Consider the following 12325-nt stretch of genomic DNA (forward strand, 5'->3'; position numbering starts at 1 on the left):
CCTGTCTGCCGATGCAGGGGACACGGGTTCGTGCCCTGGCCCGGGAAGATCCCACATGCCGCGGAGCAGCTGGGCCAATGAGCCATGGCCACTGAGCCTGTGCGTCCGGAGCCTGTGCCCCGCAACGGGAGAGGCCACAACAGTGAGAGGCCCGTGTACCGCAAAAAAAAAAAAAAAAAAAAAAAAGATGCATATTTCATCAATATAAATCTTATTTCAAAGATTAGAGCCTTTGACTTCAGTTAATTTAAACACAAGTGTTTGACTAGTTTTGAATGGAATAGAATAAGTTATTCCTTCTTTCCCTACCTCTTGGGCAGGAGGAAGTGTTTCTTGTGTAGCCCATTAGTAGGGTAACTCTGGCTTCCATCTTGCACACCAACCCATTGCCTTTGGCTAGAGATGTCTATTATTTTATGATATCCTCACTTCTGGGGCTTTCTAACAGCTGCTTCTGTTTGCTACTTTGCGTTTTCTCAGTTTCTTTTCACAATCTCATAATCAAGTAAGAGTCTTATTAATTCATTTATTTTTTTCAGCTTATTAATGTACTGCCATGCCTCCTGGCTGCAAAAATATGAGAGAATCACTGGGAAAAAAATTCAATAATTAATGAGAGTTTTATTCCCCCCAGCTTACAACATTCAGAAAAAATCTTACAATGTGGACTCAACCTTTAATTCTTAAAGACAGAAAACATAAACTCTGGACGAGAGAAAGAATGCTTTCAAAATGGATTTTTCTTTTCTTTTTTAAGTCTAGGAATTGTTAACAGGATCACGCTGGCCAAATGTGATTGACATGAGGCAAGACTGAAGGAGCCTAATGTAGGGTCGGATCTTAACAAACGGCACCGCGAAACAGAGGAAAGCTTCAAGTGAGCTTTATTAGGGAGCGCTCCCGGGCGAGGTTCACTGGTCCGAGAGAAAGGGGCCAGAGAAGTCGCACCCGGGCGAGGGTTGGGCAAGATTTTATAGGGGAAGAAGGGAAAGGGGTGTGGTGAGTCTGGGAGGGCGCAGGGTATTCCTTATTTGGTGGTCTTTTCGGGTATCCTGGGGGACCGTTAGTCCCGCCCCTCAAAAGGCGGGAAGGCTGGGCTGGTTTCAAAGTCCTCACATCAGTTGCCGGAACTGGGTGGTCCAGAGAATTTCGGTCTGATGCAACCTGTGAATCTGATTGTGTTCCCCTGCCTGGGGCCAGTTGGCCTTACACCTAATACTGTCACTCTTCGATTCTCCAAGGACTTCAGAGCACCAGTCATTTCAGGAACACTCACCTTTGACAATGAAAGAACAGTCTCATTTTGTCTGTTCTATTTAAATGGGCCCAGTTTTAGGGGAAAATGAAACAGTTCTCAGAGCACAGACCTTTACTGAACTGGAAATACTTTTATTTATTGGACACATGTTCTATTTGAACATCTCCAATGTGCCATAACCCATGCCCTCATATAATAACATTTTATTTGAGCAAATACTGTGGGAATCACAGACAGAAGAGGCCGAAAACCTTGTCTGGGGAGATGAGAAACTATCAAGGTCTGTGAAGAACATGAGATTTTCCCCTACTTGGAAGCTAACGAGCTAGCCTGGTACCATTTCATGGATGCTGGGAGAAGGCATGAGACAGGACAGAGACAAATGACTTTATTAATCATAGCACAGTGACCAGCACTAGAATGATGTTGACACCAGGTTCCTATGCCCCCCAAATCCCATGGGGCACACAGGTGGGCCTAGATGGATGCTTGCACATGCCAAGTGCTGTGTTATAGGAGAAGAACACTGAGCTTAAGGAATTTACCATTTTTACAGTGAGCAGCAAGCAAGATGCTACGTCATCCTTCAAGACTGCTCTCTGCAAACACAGTGCTGAGAACTGGCCAGGGTCATGAGTAGTCAGGGCTTCTGTGCTCTTGGCATCCTTGGCAAGAATGTGCAGGGACGGATGCTCAGGGCCCGAGATGGATGAACTCTTCTAGCAGAAGCTTCACTGAGACAATATTTAGGGATGAGGACAAAAAGGACTCGTTCCAGGAAGAGGGAACAGTATTTGCAAAGGCCCTGAGGCATGAGAGACAATGAGCCGTCTCAGGAACAATGGAGAGTCTTGCCTAACTGGGATGCTGCTGATAAGGCTAAACCAGTAGGCTGGCATCCAATCCTCCAGGGCTTTGCATGCCATTGAGATTATGAAGTGCAGCTCTTCTCTTTTAACCTAACACATTTCAGAGCATTTTAAGCATGGGAAGGACATGATTGAACTTTATTATATGTTACCTGGTGAGAATGTGGGGAATAGACTGGAATCAGAGATAAGTTATGTTGGCCTTTTACCAGCTGTCCCTGGACTGTTTTATTTCCTTTATGTCCTATAAACCCCCTGCCTTGTTTTTTCCCTTCTATTTTTCTAACCCCTTACCCCACCCTGTGTCCCATTCTCACCTTCAGGAACCTCACACTCTCACCTTCATGCCTGGCAGCCCTCTCCCTTTAACTCACATTGAATATGCTCAGATATTTGCTGATGTGTAGTAGGAATATTTCTGTTTAATTTACTGAATTAAACACTATTTTTATACTATTTTTAGAGTTGTAAACATGTTATTTGTTGGGAATTCATCCACTGTTTTTTTCATATATCAATGTTATGTTAAGAAGTTTTACTTGGCATTACATGATTCATAAATCCAAAGCCTGAAAGGTAAATTGCAACATTCAAGTTATAAAAATTAAAAAAACACACACACACAAAAATACTTTCTACTTCAAATTGTACTTAATTATTATTATTTTTCTTTTCTTTCTTTCTTGTCTTTTTTTTTGTTTGTTTGCTGTGCTGTGTGGCCTGTGGGATCTTAGTTCCCTAACCAGGGATAAAACCCAGGCCCTCAGCAGTGAAAGCTTGGAGTCCTAACCACTGGACCGCCAGGGAATTCCCAAATTGTATTTAATTATTCTAAAAAGGAATCATACAAAGACAAGAAGAAGTATGATATTTTAGGAGGTTAAAAAATGGATTAAATATACCAAGATACAAAATGTCTTATTTTATTTGTAAGTGATTTTAAGACCCTTCCAAATTTTGCAGTGTATTCTGGGGCAGAAATGATGGTGATGATGATTACTTATTTTTTAAAATTAATTAGTTAATTAATGGCTGCATTGGGTCTTCCTTGCTGCATGCTGGCTTTCTCTAATTGTGAATGCAGGCTTCTCATTGCAATGGCTTCTCTTTGTTGTGGAGCACAGGCTCTAGGAACGCGGGTTTCAGCAGTTGTGTCTCACGGGCTCTAGAGCACAGGCTCAGTAGTTGTGGTGCACGGGCTTAGTTGTTCCACGGCATGTGGGATCTTCCCGGACCAGGGCTCGAACCCGTGTCCCCTGCATTGGCAGGTGGATTCTTAACCACTGCGCCATCAGGGAAGTCCAGATGGTGATTATTTTTTAAGCCCATTCTGGGAATGTGCTCTCAGATAGTCCCTATATTAGTTTCCTGTTACCACTGCCACAAATCGCCACAAATTTAGAGGCTTCAAACAACACACATTTATACTCTTACAGTTGTGGAGGTCACAAGTCTGCAATCATTTTTACTGGGCTAAAGGCAGGACTGGTTCCTTCTGGAAGCTCTGAGGAAGGATCTGTGTTGTTGCCCTTTTTTCCTCCTAGTGGTGGCTGTACTCCTTGGCTGGTGGCCCCTCTCTCCATCTTCAAAGTATATCACCCTTGAAATGGAGCAAGACCCTATGGTCCTTCCCCCACCATGTCCTCAGCCTGCCTTTTGTCTGTGGAAAAACTTTAGCCAAAGAATAAGTTGAATCAGAGAAGTGAGAAAATGCAGAAACAAAGGAAAGCAGTCCAACAAGACTTTATAAGAGTTTAGTCATTAAAGGATCTTTAGTTCTTCTTCATGGGCTATAGATAATATTCTGAGCCGTACCCTGTGAGCTGTCTATAGATACTGAAACCTCTACCAGGTAGAAGAAGTTAATTACATGATGACCAGGCTGTAGCCATGACATAGCTGCCACAATGGCGAGAATTAGCCTCAAAGAAATGGAAACAAACTGACCCTGGAACTGAAGAGTAACTACTTAAGACAGTCAAGATGATGCTGATTAGACCTCTACATGACTAATTTCAAGATGACTGTCAGAGCTGACCGCGCTGTTCGTACATGGAGCCCCTCCCTCTGCCTATAAAAGCTCTTGCCCACTGGCTGTCAGTCGCGGGCATGAGTAGTCGGCCTTTTGGACACACCCCCGTCGCTGGCATCCAAAGTAACGCAGACTTTGCTTTCCACCAACTTGCCTCTTTATTGGCTTTTGATTGGTGAGAAGCTGGACCCCACTTTCAGTAACACCCTGACCTCTGCTTCTGTGATTACTTTCTTCTCTCTCATCTTCCCTTGTGTTTCTTATAAAAACCGTGTGACTATATTGAGCCCACCTGGGTACTTCAGGATAATTTCCCTACTTCAAAATCCTTAACCTAACCACACCTGTACAGTCTCTTTTACCTTAAAATGGAACATTCTCAGGTTCTGAGGATTAGAATGTAGACATAATTGACATGAGGGGAGGCAGGCATTATCCCACCTACCACAATCCCACTTTCCACTGAAAGCACTGTCCTTGTCTCCTTCCTCAGCTTTACTTGATTTGGGGTTACAGCTGAGATAATGGGGCTCCCTGACTCACCATCCAAGTATCGATCTATTTTAGAATAAATTTATAAAGATAAATTCTTGGTGCTGGAAGCTTCTGAGTGAATCGTCCTCCACAGAATGGCTCATCTGTGAATATGCCAGGCAGGTGTGTGAGGTCCCTCTCTCACTAAGTGCAGCAAACCCTATCTGTGCCCTGCGTGCAACCTCTCATCCCTCCCATTTCAGTGCATCCTGCCTCCAGGCCGCAAAGTGCTGGTATGTGCATCTCTGTGCCGGGAGATAGCCCTGGTCTCAGAGTCTGTTCTGTCTGGGCTTGTTTTTGTTTTGTTTTGTTTTTTGTTTTGTCCGTGGGGGATCTTGGTTCCCCAACAGGGATTGAACCCACGCCCCCTGCAGTGGAAGCGCTGAGTCTTAACTACTGGACCTCCAGGGAGGAGGAGCCTGTACTTGACCAGGCTGGAAATGCTTTGGAAATAAACACTCCATCCCCCAGCAGCTCTAAGGACTGAAGCTAATGGATAAATATCCCAGCTCCCTCATTTGTTTATCAATCTGTTTTATTGAGATGTAATTCACATAACATAAAATTCACATTAAAGCATAAAATTCAGTGATTTTTCATATATTCACAGATTTCATTACCACTATCTAATTCCAGAACATTTCTATCCTTTTCCCAAAGAAACCCCAACCTGTTAGCAGTTAATCCCAACCCTCCCCTCCCCCCCTCCCCCGGCAACCACTAATCTACTTTCTGTCTCTTTGAATTGGCCTATTTTGGACATTTCAGACAAATGGAATCATACAGTGATTATGTCACTCATTTCTGGATGGGTAACTTCAAGGAACATGTCCAGCGCTGGTTCTCAGGTTTCCCCATCAGGATGAAGCTCGTTGCCCACGGTGGTGATGGGTAATTAATTAGCTGCTTTTCCTTTCTGATCTCAGTCCCCTACTTTCCCACCAGTGTTTCCGGGACTCATGTCTCAAAGAAAGGGTTTGCCCTCGAATCCTTGCTTTAGGATCACCTTCTGGGGGAACCCAAGGCGAACACTAGGTATATCTAGTTAAGTAATGCATTCATCAAATATACACTGAACATTTCCTCTGTGCTTGGCACCATCGCTCAACACGGAGGATACAGCGCAAACCAGCCCCACATCCTCCCTGCTCTAATGGAGGGTGTGTATGCGGGGAACAAAGGCATTAAGCAAATTATAAGCGAGATGAGTGTTACAAAGGAGTGGGGGAGGGAAGTCCTTCCTAAGAATGCGATCTGAGGAATGAGCAGGAATCAGCCAGGGAGACCGTGGGGAAATGTTCCAGGCAATGGACACACTCCAAGGTAAGGCAGAGCGTGGTGATTTGGGGGATCGAGAGAAATCCATACAGCTCTTGCCGAGAGTTGGAGGAGAATAGTAGGGCCAGGTACTTGTATCTCCCTTCAAGGAAGGATTTGGTGTCCAGCTGGGGCTCATGCAGTGGTCAGCAAATTCTACATCTGTCAGCTCCTCAGGTGTGCTTCCTCTCCTGAGCTGATTGGCCCCAGGTCCCACCCTTCCTGGAGCTGCATGCATCCGGTGATGGGAGAGAGAAGGATCTAGAGATGGGGCGGGGCAGGGGGCAGGGCGCAAGGCTTTCGTACCCAAGAGCTCGCAGCCATATTTTCTGGGTCTGCCTTACCGTTCACCTGCATCCTCTGATTCTGCTTCCGCCCCCTTCCTTTCACACGTGTTGATCCTTAATAAGCGTCTTGCTCCTCAAACTCTGCCGGAACCAGCTCCAGGAGGACGCAGCCTCGACAGCAAAGAGACAGGAAGGCTTTGTGTCGTGTGTGATAAAACTGCGAGGCTTCCTCAGACACGGGGTACGTGAGGGTCCTTGGGACCTGATAGGGATGGGCCACACGTCTGGTGAGTAAGAATAACTTCGGCGGCTTCATGGAAGGATCTGCAGGTAAGTTTGCCTTTGGGAGATTCCGTAAGTCTGAGAACAGGTCGGGGGAGTGAGGATTTGTGATGAGCATCAATGTACTGGGGTGGGGGTGGGGGTGTTCATGTAAAGTGCATTTTATTCTTTGTATGTATTTTTCTAAATTTGTCTCAAATATAACATTTGTATGTACTGTATAAATTAACCATACCAGTAACAAGTCTGTTTGGATTTATATATATTTTTTGTCCCTGGATCCTCCAGGAATGTGAGCAAAAGTGAACATTGTACAAATATGTTTTCTCTAGAGGATAATATTAGATTACATACTGCTGGCATTTAAAATTTTACGCTCTGAGTAGTAGACTTTTAAAATAATAGGTACTACTCCAGTGGGTACTTTGAAAAGCACTAAAATTGTATGTTTAACTTACATTAGCTGGAGCAGGGGTATCTACATTCCTCTGTCCTTAATTTAGGGTGTACCATTATTGTCTACTTTGCCCCCAACGTACAGATACAGGAGCTCTTTCCCGCCAGAAGAGTCCTAGGATGCTACGGAGACTCGTCTTCATTACAGATATCTTGGAGCACACAGGCAGCCACTATAGGACTAGAGGCTTAGTGATAGGCATTGCCGTAAACGCAATGGCGTGGCTGCCTTGCGGAGCCCACTGGGGTGCTGGAGGTGTTCTCCATCTGGCACAGCTCCTAGGTGTTCTCTTGATGCCCTTCACGGTCCCCTGACCCAAGTGCTTCTTGCACTGGGGCTCCATCTCAGGACGCCATCGGGGAACGCTGACCTTTTTCCATTCCTTCCTTTAGTCATTCCCCTCAGACCAGAAAAACGTCCAGCCCCCTTCCTGCCTCTTGAGGATGGGGGCACGAGGTCCTAACTTTAGAGCTTTACAGGTCATTTCAGAGGCAAGAAAGAAATAAAAATACATTATAATTTCCCTGCCATACAGCCAAATGTTTTGAATACGTGAAAGTGAAAGCAATTCCAATCACATGCAAGTTCTGGAACACATACAACTAATGTATGGTGATAAAAATCAGAAGAGTGGTTTCCTCTGGAGCTGGGGGGTGGGGCTTGAGGATTTTTTCTAGAGTGAAGTAAATGTTCTCTCTCAACGGGGCAGGGGTACATGTTTGTCTAAACGTATTGAACCGTGTATTTAAAATTTACGCATTTCATGTAAATTTAAAAAGAAAACAGGGTAACAGTTGAAAAATGAAAAAAAAAAGACTATGTAAAACGAATTCAGGAAGGATTTATATTTCAGAGTTATTTGGTTTTAGTTGTCTGACTTCGATAGGGACAGTTGTAGGCAAGGACCCACCATCAGCCTGCAGCTCTGCTAAGAAATATAAAAACATTTTTATCCACAGTTAATTATTTCTTATTGAAATCTAGAATCTTGCATGAAATGTAAAGCTCTTTGAACAACTACAAAAAATTGTCTTCATAAGTTAAATTAGCTAGGTGAAATTTGGTACACATTTCTTTAGCTTTTGTCTTCAGCTGACACCCAATATCTCCACCTACAAGTATAAATATAGGTGACTCTGTCCTGTTCGACCGTGTTAAACATACACCAGTCAGTGTGCATGGTCTTGACAGGTGAGGGAAGGTCACTCGGAGAGCAACCAGAACGTGACCCCAGAGTGGTGAGAGGCTGGTAGGGGTGATAATTTCTAAAACTGGATTGGATGACGTAGCCCTGTGGAGTATGCCGAATGCTGGCTAGATCAGAACACCCTTGGGTATGGATGCCAGAAAAGCTCAGGACACAGGATGAAAAGTTCAATTTGAATATCAGATAAGCAACAAATAATTTTTTAGTATAAGTATGCATGGAGATACTTACATATCCCTTGCATAAGTGGGATATATACATGGGACATAACTGCAAGGACATGATTATACTAAAAATTTACTTTTTTATCTGAAATTTAAATTTAACGGGTGTCCTATATTATTTGCTAAATCTGGCAACACTATGCTTGGGGTATGCTGAAAGGGCAGGGGTTTTGGTTTGTTTTTTTGTTCAGTAAAAATCAGGCACAAATAATTTTAGCCTGTGGTTCTCAAACCTTAGCTTGCATCAAAATCACCTGCAGAGCTCGTTAAAACAGGCAATTGAGCCCAAGTTCCTGATTCAGTAGGTCTGGGGTGAGGTTCCGAAAATTTGCATTTTTAACATTCCCAGGTGTTGCTGATTCTGTTGATTCCAGTTATCATTTGAGACTAATGATTGGAGGCAATGCATTACAGATGTATGTACAAGGATTGCTAGAAATGCAGTGTCAATGTATCCCGTCCGTTGCCATTCTGCCCAGCACACTAAACTATGCATCGTTAATGAGGGACAACAATCAAACACAATGTATTGTCATGTAATATCAGTAAACCATTTATTATATATGGTTGCCTCTATTGCCAGGCTTTATGGCTAGTCTACAGGTCAGCTATTTGCCTCTGTAGTGAATGGATTGCCTTTTAATGAGTGTGATATTAAAATTCCATATTAGAATTAGAATAAATTCAAAATGTGATAAACCCATAAAGTAGTAATATCAGAGAACCTTTGTTAAATTATATACCAAATAAATATTTAACAAGGTGAGACACCCAGGAATAATTTATATTTTATTACATGCCACCACAATTTCCATAGCAAATTATATATACACAGCCTTTATACAACCTCAGGAGTTTTGGAGTACCCAGAATGGAATTTCCATACTATGACTTTTTCCAGGGACCTGATTTCTTGGAGGAAAATAGTGGGATTTGCTTGTACTTTTCATGGAAATGGAACATATTGAAAATGTTTTAAAGTAACCTTAAAGCTGACATTTAAAATTTCTGCCATCAAGATTACTGGGTTTTGTTTTTTTACTTTTCTGTTTATTGACCTATTAAAATTGATTTGGATTTCCTCTTTTGAGGGGGAGAAATACATAGAGGAAAAAAATGAAAGAAGGGTACTAGCATATTTTGTTAGGTGTCTAAGTCCTTTGGCCACTTTTTTGGAAACTGTTGATCTACTACAAATACATGTAAAATACAAAGATAAACATAAATATAAAAATATGTATTAGAGATATATACCGAAATATTTATGGGTGAAATACATCTAGGATTTGCTTTAAAATACTGCAACAAGAAAAAAGTCAGAGAAGGAAAGACGAAATGTTAGGCAAAATAAAATGGTGATAATTGTTGAAACTGGGTGATGGGAGCATGAAGTTTATTATGTTATAGTACCTTTGTGTGTTTAGAAATTTCTGTAAGTTTTTTATTTTATTTTATTTTTTTAATTTTTTTTTTTTTTTGCGGTACGCGGGCCTCTCACTGTTGTGGCCTCTCCCGTCGCGGAGCACAGGCTCTGGACGCGCAGGCTCAGTGGCCATGGCTCACGGGCCCAGCCGCTCCGTGTCATGTGGGATCTTCCCGGACCGGGGCATGAACCCGTGTCCCCGGCATTGGCAGGAGGACTCTCAACCACTGCACCACCAGGGAAGCCCCCTGTAAGTTTAAAAAAAAAAACAAACCTGAGGACTTACCTTATTTCTCAGCTTTGCTCATTAATTGGACAAGAAACCATACTCAAATCACTTGAATATTCTGTCTCACTTTTAGAAATAATTGTAATACAATTAATCAGCAAGTAATTATTGAACTAGGCTTCTTGTGTAGGTAGCATTCTGATATTACTATCTAAATTCCCAGAGATATTGCCAAATTACTAGAAAGTATAATGTACTTTATAAAACTAAAACTACTTTTCAAGTATTATCACAAAATTCATTGTTGAGATTCTTTGTAAGTGCATAGATATTTGGTAAATAAAATTTCTGGAGGACTTTTTTTTTTTTCATGTTTAAGAATAGTTGTTATGGTTAGGTAACTGCTGAGACAGCCCTTGCTCAGATTCCTATGTGAGAATAGGACAGAAAAGAAAAAGTAATGTTAATCATCTTGGTTCCTTTTGTGTTTCTGAGGTACAAGCAAAGCAACCTTTAAGATTTCTTTGTGTGTGTGTGTGTGTGTTTACATCACCCTTTTATTTCATAGTTAGAAATAATACAGTTCCACAGGGAAAATCGTCAATAAATAATGGTGCTTAATCATTAAATGTAAAAATCCCAGCCCTTTGGCCTCTGACAGGATTCTATTTCTTGTCAAACTAATGACTGTATAGATATAGTTAATCTTAGTGATCATTCGTCAATACAATGTTACAATGGTGCAATTTACTTTAAAATGTACAACAGCTGAAAATTTCCAGCCCACCAAGAAATCTGATCAACTCAGTAAGATATGGGCCAACTTCCCCAAGGCTCTTTCACATGATTTGCCTCAGGGAAAGTATAATAAACATTGATTAAGAGTTCCTAGGGTTTTCTAATAGTTATTCTGCTCTAGAATTTGACATTCATTCTTGCCAAAGAAAAGTCACAGCTGCACCAGGAATGACCCACTCATTTAATTAAAAGGTGTTCTTATTTTATAAGCAAGATTGCTAAGAAATCTTAGCAACCTTAGAAATTCACAGCCCCCAAAATAAAAACAAGGAAGTCTATGCTGGGCTTCCCTGGTGGCACAGTGGTTAAGAACCCCTCTGCCAATGCAGGGGATACGGGTTCGAGCCCTGGTCCGGGAAGATACCACAGGCCGCGGAGCAGCTAAGCCGGTGCACCATAACTGCTGAGCCTGCACTCTAGAGCCCATGAGCCACAAATACTGAGCCAGTGTGCCACAACTACTAAAGCCTGCGTGCCTAGAGCCAGTACTCCGCAACAAGAGAAGCCTGCACACTGCAACGAAGAGGAGCCCTCGCTCGCGGCAACCGGAGAAAGCCCACGCGCAGCAACTAAGACCCAACGCAGCCAAAAATAAATAAATTTATAAAAGAAGAAAAGGAGGTCTATGCTGCCAGAAATGCCAATTCAGTAATAAACTGCACCTTCAAGAGTCAAAAAAGAAAAAAAATAGAAACTTTTACAAAAGGTAAATTACATACTTTTTTTCCCCCAAAATATATTCAGGAAGAGTTGAGCTGCAATTGTTACTAAAGCCAGGGCATTATTCCTTTAGCAACAAATTAAACCAGTGCAATTGACATAAATTGTTAAGTAATCCAGGATTAACTCATTAAAACTGTAGAGGCACTTTAGGCTCCTGCACTAATCCTAGAAACTGGAATTTCAGTGAGTGCCCGTGCTGCACAGAAGTAAAACTGAAATGACCCGATGCCATGCTGAATGGTATCACTTCATACTTAGTTTAAGCATTTGAGAGTAGAAATCATGAATTCCTCTATTAGAGTTCCATTCACTTATAGAACATTCAGATGCAAACAGTGTTATGCCTATAATCCACAATTTAAAGAATCCTTTCCATTTTAAAGTTCCAGATGAATTTTAAATTAGAAAATAAGCACTAAGGAAACTTTTTCAACTTATGAAAACTTCATGTTGGAAATTTTCCGGTAAAGTTTCCCCCCACCCGTTGTAAAATAAATATTTTGTATCCCCAATTTAATTTTATGAAGACACACTTTAATAATGCTATAAAGAAATAATTTACAGAGATCAATAACTTTTCATGCAGAAACAAAAAATTCATTGCTCAATAATATTACTGAGGCAAGTGAAGAAAGATTGTTCTCTTGTCAGTTTGAAAGGTTAATTTTTTCAGTGCAAAACCAGT

The sequence above is a fragment of the Lagenorhynchus albirostris genome, chromosome 17 (genome assembly GCF_949774975.1).
Source record: "Lagenorhynchus albirostris chromosome 17, mLagAlb1.1, whole genome shotgun sequence".
Taxonomy (NCBI): domain Eukaryota; kingdom Metazoa; phylum Chordata; class Mammalia; order Artiodactyla; family Delphinidae; genus Lagenorhynchus; species Lagenorhynchus albirostris.